Genomic DNA, 12,421 nt, shown 5'->3' with positions numbered 1-12,421 from the left:
CGTCCCCTTTGAAAAATTAAGCATGACTATGCTGGTACACTTCTACGTTATTTGATCTTCAAACAGCTGAGCAAAACTCAACGTACTCAGACATTTCTCTCTTTACTTATCCTGATCATCACTAAACTGGCACACAATATTTTTAGCGCAACGCATAATGACTTTCAATAATCCCTGACTAACAATTACCTATACCTTTCATGAATAACTTACCTCACAAAAATTTTCGTTACTCGAACTACTGCAATGCAGCGAGCGCCAATACTGCCAGCTAAATAAATGATTCTAACTACTGAAGGCATTAACTATTGATAGACATAGTTAGCAAATGAAAGATTTTGATAGAGAACAAACAATGTATTTACCTTAATAGTAAATGACATCCAGTCTTACAAATTTCCTTTTTCTGACGGACACACGTCCAGATCGTCCGCTCTCAAAACTCTGGCACCTCTCCCCACATCCACCACTGCTGGCGGCTCACCTCCAACTGCACAACGCTACGCGTTGTTCACATCCAACTGCCCAACACTACACAAGCAACTATTCCAACAATAAGTTCAACCAGCCACACACAGACTGCACACAGCGCAGTCAGCGATTTTCATACCGAACACTACGTGACGTTACCAACATAAAAACCTAAACAGCCTAGTTCAAATGGTTCAAATGGCTCTGAACACTATGGGGACTTAACATCTGAGGTCATCAGTCCCCTAGAACTTAGAACTACTTAAACCTAACTAACCGAAGGACATCACACACATCTATGCCCGAGGCAGGATTCGAACCTGCGACCGTAGCAGTCGCGCGGCTCAAGGCTGAAGCGCCTAGAACAGCTCGGCCACTTCCTACTCCATTCGTAGACTTGCTACTGTGACAAACATGCATCACCGTACTGAAACTTCATTCGTCGATGAATTTCAGTAGGTTTCACACCTTCACTACGCAAAAACCGAATAACAGAACGCTGTTCTTCCCTGATGCAAGTCGCAAGTGGAGCGGCTATCTTTATACTGATACTGCGGCGGTATGTGCGCATCTGCACTATGCTGCCACCTACAGGCCATTCTGCACGCAGTTTGTAGCACGCTTACCAACTTACAGGATAACGGCACGAAATTTCGATTTGTTATTATAAATGTAAGGTTTTCATTTGACTCACCCTCGAAGAATTATAGCTGTAAACTTCTGTTTCCATATAAATTCTAAATCTTGTTTTCAATGATCGCCTTTTAGAAGGATCGTTGTTAGTCATGTTCGACTAACAGATTAATACTCAGTGTACTAATGTCAAGCACCTTAGAGGTCTAGTTGTAGACACTTCAATAGAGCAAACTTTTATATGTTTTGAAAGCGAGTACTGTATGTGGGACGGTTTAGCAGCTCGTGATACTCTCCAGTAATATACAATTATAAAGTCCTCTGGAGCGGGTGATTTGTAGACTACAATGAAGTGGACAAAATGTCCCATTATCCAAGTGTAGCCATTGTATTATGCACTTGGCTGAAGATTCCAGGCGAGATAGAGGGCGTCATTCACTGCTGTGGTGTTTCATGACGGCTAATTTTTTTCCTGGCCCAGTTCCAAATTCGTATTTTATCTCTGCAAAGAAGTAAGTTTACACAGATTCAACTAGCTGCCAGTGGTGACAGTGAGTCTTGTCTTGCTGCTTAATTTTATGGAGTCTTTTCGCAATGCTTCGAAAGGGTTGGTCCCACTGACGGCAACGTACCAAGTAGCGCGTACTCCTACGAGGGCTATGTCGAAAGTTTTTAGCAAATTGTGTGAAAAAAATTTATATGCAAAAAAACGTTTACTACTTTTCAAAATACTCTCCATTAGCATGTATACATTTTTCTGGTCTCTGAAACCACTTAGAAAATGTGTCAGTCCAAGCTTCTTTTGGGATGTCACGTAGTGCACTCTCGTATGCTGCAATGGCCTCTTCATCTGATGAAAACCGCTGCCCTCGAATTTTTTCCTTAGTCTTAGGGAACAGAAAGAAGTCACAGGGTGATAATGGTAGACACACGTTTCATCATCTGTGACGATATTGTAGGTGTCTTGGGACTTCCCTCCATTGAATTTTTCGAGCATGAAACGACACCAGTCCACTCTTGCCTCCTTTTGGCTTTCTGTCGGGGAATGAAGTACCCAACGGGCGCATCTCTTAGTAAGGCCTAAGTGACTTTGAACGATGGTCTGTGCTGCTGTTGATCCAATATTTAGGGTCCCTTCAATGTCGCAAAATGTATGTGGATCTTCTTTATCATTTTCCTCACAGCATCAATGTTTTCAGAAGTCACAGTTGTTGCTGGCCGACCAGGACGAGGTTTACCTTCAGTCTGCCGACCCCTCGAAAACTCGCGAAACCAATTTTCAACTGTGGCCCTAGAAGGGGAAGCTTCAGCAAAAACACGCAGCAAAGAAGAATGACATTCTTCAGCACTTAAACCCTTTTTATAATCGTAAAAAATTATGGCGCGAAAGTCGCGGCGCGACAGCTCCATCCTGCACCGTCTCTGACTCAGCACTGCCTTTGCATTCTTACCGCGCTGTGGGGAGATCACCGATAACCAGGGGCTGCGTGCGCACGTCCCAAGATCGAAAAACATCGCTCTTTCGAATGAAAACAATCCCATAGTCCTCCGCCTTACGGTTTACGGGCTGCTAAAAACTTTCGGCATAGCCCTCGTATAGGTGGAATGGCGTTGGAGACATTGTTCCAAATACTTTTCCAGTTTTTTCTGGAATTCTTCCCCTCGAGGAGGTTTCTCGAACGCTGTGCTGTGAGTGTTCGTAGATCTCCTTGGCGGCGATTTGTTTAGGGTCAATCTGAATATAACTAAAATCTATAAAATATTTTATACGTAATCTAGTTCCGCATTTATGTGGCCGACATTGCAAGGCGCGACGCTGCCCGCAGATCTCATTGTTGCAGATAGGCGTTGCGTTATCCCCGGTTTGTTTGTATGCATTATTTTTGAGATTCAGTTGAGGAACATAGCGTTACTGAGTGTTTGGACGTATTTGATACCAAAGAAAAACACCTATAACACAAGCTCAACCACAGCGCTACCCATAGACCACAAGCTGCAAGCGTACTCCTAGAGATTGTATTTTACGGATGTGACTGCTTCCAGTGATTGTTCTCCAGTCATGTAAGAGTCGATTCTCTACAAGTTTTCCTAGGTTGCGATTTATCTGCACACAATAGCATCATCCACGAAAAGCCTCAAGGAACTTCTGATGTTAACTGCTAAGTCATTTATACGTACTGTTAAAATTAACGTTCTAATAACACTCGCACATGGGACGCCGCCCGAAATTATTTTTACGTCTAAAGATTTCTCTCCGTCGAGACAGACATGCTGTGTTCTGTTTGCTAGAAATTCTTCACTCCAGTCACACAGCTGGACTGATATTACGAACGCTCGTATTTTGTTCATTAGGTGGTAGCGCGGAACAGTATCGACCACCTTCCTGAAGTCAAGAAACATGGCATCAGCCTGGGCGCCGGTATCTACTGTTTATGAGCCTCATGGATGAAAGCGAGGTGTGCTTCACACGACTATCGTTTACGAAACCCGTGTTAATTCTGACAGAGGTTTTCAATTTCCAGAAATGTCATAATACGCGAGCATAAAACACGTTGTAAAATTCCACAAGAGACCGACGTCACGGACACAGGCCTATTGCTTCATGCGTCTATTCAGCGACCCTTCTTGAAAATGGGGTGACCTGAGCTTTTTTCCAATCGTTAGGAACGCTTCGCTCATTCAGCGATCTACGATTCACTGCTGGTTGAAGACAAGCAAGTTCTTTCGCATGATCTATGTAGATCCGTATTTGTATCCCGTCAGGCCCAGTGACCTTTCCTCTGTGGAGCCGTTTCTATTGTTTTCTATCCTACAGTCATTTATTTCGGTATCTATCATTCTGATGTTCATGCGACGATCTAAACGAGGAACTACGGTGGCATCTTGCTCAGTAAAACAGTTTCAGCCTGTTCTGTGCCATCCTCCGTTTGGATGCCATTATATCCACAGGATGTCTAGACGAAGAGCTTTGACGAGTTTACTAATTTAACAAACAAAAATGGTTCAGATGGCTCTGAGCACTATGGGACTTAACTTCTGAGGTCATCAGTCCCCTAGAACTTAGAGCTACTTAAACCTAACTAACCTAAGGACATCACACCCATCCATACCCGAGGCAGGATTCGAACCTGCGACCGTAGCGGTCGCGCGGTTCCAGACTGTAGCGCCTAGAACCGCTCGGCCACTCCACTAATTTAACAAATGAGCAAAAGTTATTAGGATTCTCTGTCAGATGGACAGATAATTTCTCCACGATATCCTGTCTTCCAAGAGCTGTAGTTCAGCAAGGTATGCAGGAGAGATTACATTATTTGGCATCTGTAGCTGAGAGAGTACTTTCTGAAAATAGAAATAACACAGCTACACTTTATTCTTTTTATTTCAGCTAGAAACATTTCATTCTAAGTGACTAGCTTTGGGGTAGTTGCTGCATTCTCAAACGCTAACTCATGTAATCAACCAGAAGTCAAGCTGGAACATAAAAGCACAGTAATCACATTGAGACTAAAGTCGCATGGGATTTCGAGCGCATGTAATTATGACTAAACATATTTTATTTTTTAATTTATGACACTGATCTCTTATGCATCTCGGCACTAGTGTCCTCTACTAGCTGTATAGTTATATTTGTGTAAGTATAGGGCAGGCCCACGTTGTCATCAGCGCTTGTTGTGTAACTACGTGTATAGATTGTTAGACTTTTGATACTTGTATCGGAATATGTTTAATGCTGGGTGTGGCTGTGGTCCATGTTATCTTTTTGATGCGTTCCTCGATTTTTTGTTTATTTAGCCCCCAGTCAATTGAACTCTTTGCTGTCACATTAGTGTTTATTTTTCTGTTTTGTAACAAATATGATGGCAGCAAGCCGAAAGCGATCATCGTGAATTGTTTATCATACGCGATCAAGAGGAACGCTTTCCCGCTTCGAAACTGGTAGGATGTTTAGAATGATCGACGCTGGATGACAATGCAGTTTCAATTATCATTATTCAAATATTTAGGGATAAAGTGCCGAACAAGATCGCGGAGAGACATTATGTGCTCAGCTGATAGGTTACGAACACTCCTGTGTAAAAAATAGTACGTAGCGTCAAAAAAAATGGCTCTAAGCACTATGGGACTTGACATCTGAGGTCATCAGTCCCCTAGAACTTAGAACTACTTAAACCTAACTAACCCAAGGACATCACACACATCCATGCCCGAGGCAGGATTCGAACCTGCGACCGTAGCAGCCGCGCGCTTCCGGACTGAAGCGCCTAGAACTGCCCGACCACAGCGGCCGGCGTACGTAGCGTCAATGCATTTGTAATCTTACTGTTACCAGAGACAAAGCTATGTTCCAGCTTCCTGTGAATGGAGCAGCGATCCCCAAACTAGGCGCGAAGACCAAAAGATACGTAAATAAATAAAAAATAATATAGAGAACCTGTGTAACTTCTACTTAAAAACGAGATAATATCGTTTCAAAATTTACATTAGTTGCTGAGCATTTGTCGAACCTGGACACAGAGTACGATGCTGGGCATGAGGGCAGTACAGCTGCAGCGGCTGGTATGCTAGACACCGGCAGCCCAAATATCAAAACGAGGATAGCGGAAACGTGTAGCGGCGCCTGGAGGAGAGCCAGTCTGGTCAATTCTGACCTGTTTATCAAGAGCCGTAAACATCGAGCTGCCTCGCGGCCGGCTCGAGTCATTACGAAAACGAGCATCCTTGCCGTTGGTACGGCCCGTGCCGGAGGCAGCACTATGCTAGCAGCGTCGGCTCGTGACTCGGAAGAACGCTTTCACGTCCGGGCGCGTGGCCGCGGGCGGCCGAGTCGTATAAACTCAGTGAGAAGCGCCTGCTATTGTCGGCGGGCAGTCACAAGAGGGGACGAGGCAAATTACACCGGCACCCTGCGCTCGTGATTTCCATCCGGATAATTCCAGGAAATTAGAAACGGATCAGACCTGTAGGGGGGGAAGGGTTACCTGAGGCAGGTGCCACCTGCCTTTACTAACGAGGGGCGAGCACGACGCGCACAGCCCAAAGCAGATTCCTCCAGCGGCCAGCGAATGGCTGGCGGGACGGACCCTCGACGGGACTTCCAGCGCACCGCGACCCTCACGTGACCCTTTTTTTCTAACCTCCCCCCTCCCCCTCCCCCCTCACCACCACTTAAGGATGATTATTTCAGGACGCTTTTTTTCCCCACTCCATAATCGTTGCGCCCACTCGCTCGCGTTTTATATTATGAAATTTAATTCGCCCATTTGTAAGCCTATTTAGGCAGCGGTCGGGGGAGAAATGTTAACAAGGAAGCACGCGCGCAAGGCCGGCACTAAATTCGTCCGCTAATGCGGCCCGCCACGTCCCTAGCCGGCGTTTGTTTGATTAGCGGCGCTGATTTTATTGCCGCGTAATGGGGTCTCGCCTATCGAGGGGCACGATTTTCTACGGCAGGTGCTCGGCTGCTGTCGGACGAGTGCAGATGCAAAGTGAGACGCCGTTTCGGCAGCGCAGTGGCATCTCAGAGGACAGGGACACACGCAGCACGCTTGCGTGGCTGAGTTGTCAGTATTTCTAACGGCCACACAGAGACTCCCGGGCTCGGTCCTCGGTACCGCCTAGGAAGGTTCACAATGGGAACTGCTGTAAGAGTAAGGATAATCGAGCAGCTGCTTCAGCGAAAAGTAGCGCTCACGCTTTGGCTGGATTTGGGGGAGGGGACCAAACAGCGAGGTCATCGGTCCCATCAGATTAGGGAAGTATTGAGGAAGGAAGTCGCCTGCGCGATGTTTCAAAGGAACCATCCCCGCATTTGCCTGAAGCGATTTAGGGAAAACACGGAAAAACTAAGTCAGGATGGCCGGACGTCGGTTTGAAAAATGGTTCATATGGCTCTGAGCACTATGGGACTTAATTTCTGAGGTCATCAGTCCCTAGAACGTAGAACTACTTCAACCTAACTAACCTAAGGACATCACACACATCCATGCCCGAGGCAGGATTCGAACCTGTGACCGTAGCGGTAGCGCTGTTTCAGACTGAAGCTCCTAGAACCGCTCGGTCACTCTGGCCGGCGGACGTGGGTTTGAACCCCCGTCCTCCCGAGTGCGAGTCCAAAGCGCTAACCACTGCGGCACCACGCTCAGTGGTTCCTGTTTATAAAGCTGATACTAACTCTGTAGCGACGGTGGTATAGACATAGTGTGGCCTCACGCAGACTGGAACCTCGCTATACACGGAAGCAATTTGTCAGTGGACGGACGCGTGACACGAGATTAGACGCAACGATAAAACCACACATTTCCAATGCCTCTTTTGGATCTGGACTTTCGACTGGCACCACCTAAATTAGCAATATTTATGTTGATCGTTATGTTACACCGACGAAAAGAAAAATCGCAACACCAAGAAGAAGTTGTGCGACATAAACAAAACAAAACGGTTCAAATGGCTCTGAGCACTATGGGACTTATCATCCGAGGTCATCAGTCCCCTAGAACTTAGAACTACTTAAACCTAAGTAACCAATGGACATTACACACGTCCACGCCCGAGCCAGGATTCGAACCTGCGACCGTAGCGGTCGCTTGGTGCCGGCCGGAGTGGCCGAGTGGTTCTAGGTGCTACAGTCTGAAGCAGCGCGCCCGCTACCGTCGCAGGTTCGAATCCTGCCTCGGGCATAGATGTGTGTGACGTCCTTAGGTTAGTGAGGTTTAAGTAGTTCTAAGTTCTAGGGGACTGATGACCCCAGAAGTTATGTCCCATAGTGCTCAGAGCCATTTTTGGTCTTGTGGTTCCAGACTGTAGCTCCTAGAACCGCTCTCCCACACCGGCCGGCCGTAAACAAAAGCTGGTAGGCGAATTTCTACATCTGAAACATATGTCTGATCAAATTTCGTGCCATCCGCGTAAGAGTGGCGCTAGTAATGCTATAACGAGGATGAAAATCAGGTTTACTTTAAATACACACTGTAAAGGACGTGAGCGTTAGTTACCTTTACGTGGTGAGTTGATGTTAGTCGACGGCGCTAGTAATGCTATAACGAAGATGAAAATCAGGTTTACTTTAAATAGACACTGTGAAGGACGTGAGCGTTAGTTACCTTTACGTGGTGAGTTAATGTTAGTCAACGGCGCTAGTAGTGCTATAACGAGGATGAAAATCAGGTTTACTTTAAATACACACTGTAAAGGACGTGAGCGTTAGTTACCTTTACGTGGTGAGTTGATGTTAGTCGACGGCGCTAGTAATGCTATAACGAAGATGAAAATCAGGTTTACTTTAAATAGACACTGTGAAGGACGTGAGCGTTAGTTACCTTTACGTGGTGAGTTAATGTTAGTCAACGGCGCTAGTAGTGCTATAACGAGGATGAAAATCAGGTTTACTTTAAATACACACTGTAAAGGACGTGAGCGTTAGTTACCTTTACGTGGTGAGGTTATGTTAGTCAACGGCGCTAGTAATGCTATAACGAGGATGAAAATCAGGTTTACTTTAAATACACACTGTGAAGGACGTGAGCGTTAGTTACCTTTACGTGGTGAGTTAATGTTAGTCAACGGCGCTAGTAGTGCTATAACGAGGATGCAAATCAGGTTTACTTTAAATACACACTGTAAAGGACGTGAGCGTTAGTTACCTTTACGTGGTGAGTTGATGTTAGTCAAGGGTTAGTCAAGGGCGCCAAGGCGACAAAAACGCCATTGTCAACAGCTCGCTGAGTTTGAACGAGGTCGTGTAAAGGGGCTAAGAAACTCTGGATGTCCCTTTAATGATACTGCAGAAAGACTTGGCTGGAATGTAGCCACTGTGCACGATTGCTGGCAGCGCTGGTCACGAGAATATGCAGGTAAGAAGACCGGGCCCCGGACAACCACGTGGTGCTACTGACAGAGCAGACCATTGCGGTCAACGTGTAGCTCCGGCGCATCGTACTGAATTCGCGGCAGTATTTTGTGCAGTAGCTAGCACCACAGTGACAAATCGGTTACTTCAAGCACAGCGCTATTTGTGACTTCAGTAGTGTTAAGCGAGAATTCATTGCGGATAGGTTGGAGATCTGAAACTTCCTGGCAGATTAAAACTGTGTGCCCGACCGAGACTCGAACTCGGGACCTTTGCCTTTCGCGGGCAAGTGCTCTACCAACTGAGCTACCGAAGCACGACTCACTCCCGGTACTCACAGCTTTACTTCTGCCAGTACCTCGTCTCCTACCTTCCAAACTTTACAGAAGCTCTCCTGCGAACCGGGCGTGAGTCGTGCTTCGGTAGCTCAGTTGGTAGAGCACTTGCCCGCGAAAGGCAAAGGTCCCGAGTTCGAGTCTCGGTCGGGCACACAGTTTTAATCTGCCAGGAAGTTTCATATCAGCGCACACTCCGCTGCAGAGTGAAAATCTCATTCAGGTTGGAGATCTGTTGTGTTCTCTGATGAAAGTTTGCTCTGCCTCGGTGCCAGTGATGGCTCAAAAAAATGGTTCAAATGGCTCTGAGCGCTATGGGACTTAAATTCTGAGGTCATCAGTCCCGTAAAACTTAGAACTACTTAAACCTAACTAACCTAAGGACATCACACACATCCATGCCCGAGGCAGGATTCGAACCTGCAATCCTAGCGGTCGCGCGGTTCCATACTGTAGCGCCTACAGCCGCTCGGTCAGCCCGTCCGGCGGTCGTGATGGCCGTGTGTTCCTTGTCCAGTTGAGGGCCTGCAACCAACCTGTCTGCAAGCTAGACACACTGGACCTACACCTGGAGTTGTGACCTCGGGTGCGATTCCGTATGACAGCAGGAGCACTATCGTCGTAATCCCATCCACCCGAACTACAAGTTTGTACGTCAATCTGCCGATTAGACCTGTTGAGCTGCGATTCATGAACAGCTCGCCCACACACCGCTGCTGTAATGTAACCCAACATGCTCTACGGAGTATCGACATGTTTTATTGGCCTGGTCGGTCACCAGATCTGTCTCTAATCGAGTACGTATGGGTCATCATCGAACGAGAGCGTCAACCACAGACAGCATTAACAGTACCTGTATCGACCGACGAAGTGCAACAGGCATGGAACTCCGTCCCACAAACTGACATCCAGCACCTGTACAACACAGTGCATGCCCGTTTGCACACTTTCATTCAACATTCTGGCGGCTACACTATCTATTAATGTACCATCATTTCACATTTGCAATGGCTTATCTCGCACTTACACTAACCTGGGACGTTCAAATGTTAATCATTTAAATATGTTATCTAGATAAATATATTCCCGAAGTTTCATTACTCTAGATTAATTATTGGGTGACCATCCAGGCCGCCATGCACTGTTGCCATTTTTCGGGGTGCACTCAGCCTCGTGATGCCAATTGAGGAGCTGCTCGATCGAATAGTAGCGGCTTCGGGCAAGAGTACCATCTTACGACCGGGATAGCGGTGTGCTGACCCCACGCCCCTCCTATCCGCATCCTCCACCGAGGATGACACGTCGGTCGGAGGGTCCCGGTAGGCCATTCGTGGCCTGACGACGGAGTGCTGCTACATTAATTACTTTTTGGTGTTGCGAGTCTTTTTTTCGTCAGTTTAGTTTTACTTTTATAGGTAGACCCTGAGCTCTTCCGAGGTAGCAGCAATATAATACAGCAGTATAAGCTGAAAGTTCCTCAGGTAGAACTTTATTAAATGCCTTTTATTTTGTGTTGTTTTGTTTAATTATATTTCCAACAATCTGTTTCACTTCTGCATAACATATTAACAATAGTTGCTATTAACATACCTCATCACTAAATGTATACTACAATACAGAGCATTCTATGTCGTCATGACTACTGAATAATGTACGATCTGTTAGGAGTTTCCAGATAACATTTCTAAAATTTATGACAATAAATTAAACTGGTCCGTCATATGAGGACCACGTAGTGAGAGGAGGCTCTTCAGTGTTACAGAGTAAATGTTCGAGAATAGCGGAATACTAACATCACAGAGGCAATATTTCATTCCTTAAGACAGAAGAAATGGAAGCGCTTGGCTGACGCCGAGTAAGTGTCTAAAGACACCGGACAGCTCAGCTTGTCAGTCTCCTATTTATCCACCAGGACAGAAGCAGCATACACAGTCTGTCCGCTTAAATAGTAAATTCTGTGCGTAAGTGTAAGTCAGTATTCTCTTAGCCTGTATTCAAGGCGAAACATGTGAACCAACTCCTTATTCTGAAATTAGAATTATATATTAATACCTTCAGCTGCTGACGGGCGTTGATATATATCAACGGAGACAGGTGAAAATACGTGCCCCGACCGGGACTCGAACCCGTGATCTCCTGTTTACATGCAGATGCTCTATCCATCTGAGCCACCGAGGGCACAGAGAAAAGTGCGACTACAGGGACTATCTCGCGCACGCATCCCGCGAGACCCATATTCTCACCTTATATGTCCACACACTATCTTCGTAGTATCCCTACCCAACACACTCATCACTCGTGTAAGACATTCTTACCAAGTCCCGTAAGAGTTCGGGTAATATGTGTGCATCCGCACAGAAGAAGAAGGTCATGGCCGGTATTGCCAGAAGTATATACTTATATGGATATGGTGTCTGTTCTTTCGGATACGTCCGTAAGAACAGACACCATATCCATATAAGTATATAACTCCTTATTCATCTAGTGAGACGTACGAAACAGCGTAGCATCCTCAACCAGGCTGGCCGGCGCCCCGACCTTTCGTCTTAATCAGCTGAGTGGTTTCGATGATGGACAATCATACCTCCCCTTCACAGAAGCGGTCGCGTTAACACAAGCGGCTACCCGAGTGGATGAAGAGCTTGGTGACTGCGTCAGTGTCCCATAGGACGATAGTGCTAAGCATCTAATCGTGAAAAATATGACATCTGGGGAGAGACAGTACTTGCAGAACATGGCGGTGGCAGTAAATACACTCCTGGAAATGGAAAAAAGAACACATTGACACCGGTGTGTCAGACCCACCATACTTGCTCCGGACACTGCGAGAGGGCTGTACAAGCAATGATCACACGCACGGCACAGCGGACACACCAGGAACCGCGGTGTTGGCCGTCGAATGGCGCTAGCTGCGCAGCATTTGTGCACCGCCGCCGTCAGTGTCAGCCAGTTTGCCGTGGCATACGGAGCTCCATCGCAGTCTTTAACACTGGTAGCATGCCGCGACAGCGTGGACGTGAACCGTATGTGCAGTTGACGGACTTTGAGCGAGGGCGTATAGTGGGCATGCGGGAGGCCGGGTGGACGTACCGCCGAATTGCTCAACACGTGGGGCGTGAGGTCTCCACAGTACATC

The sequence above is a fragment of the Schistocerca cancellata genome, chromosome 6 (assembly GCF_023864275.1).
Source record: "Schistocerca cancellata isolate TAMUIC-IGC-003103 chromosome 6, iqSchCanc2.1, whole genome shotgun sequence".
Taxonomy (NCBI): Eukaryota; Metazoa; Arthropoda; class Insecta; order Orthoptera; family Acrididae; genus Schistocerca; species Schistocerca cancellata.
The sequence above is the reverse complement of the archived record's forward strand: the minus strand, read 5'-3'. Positions refer to the sequence as shown.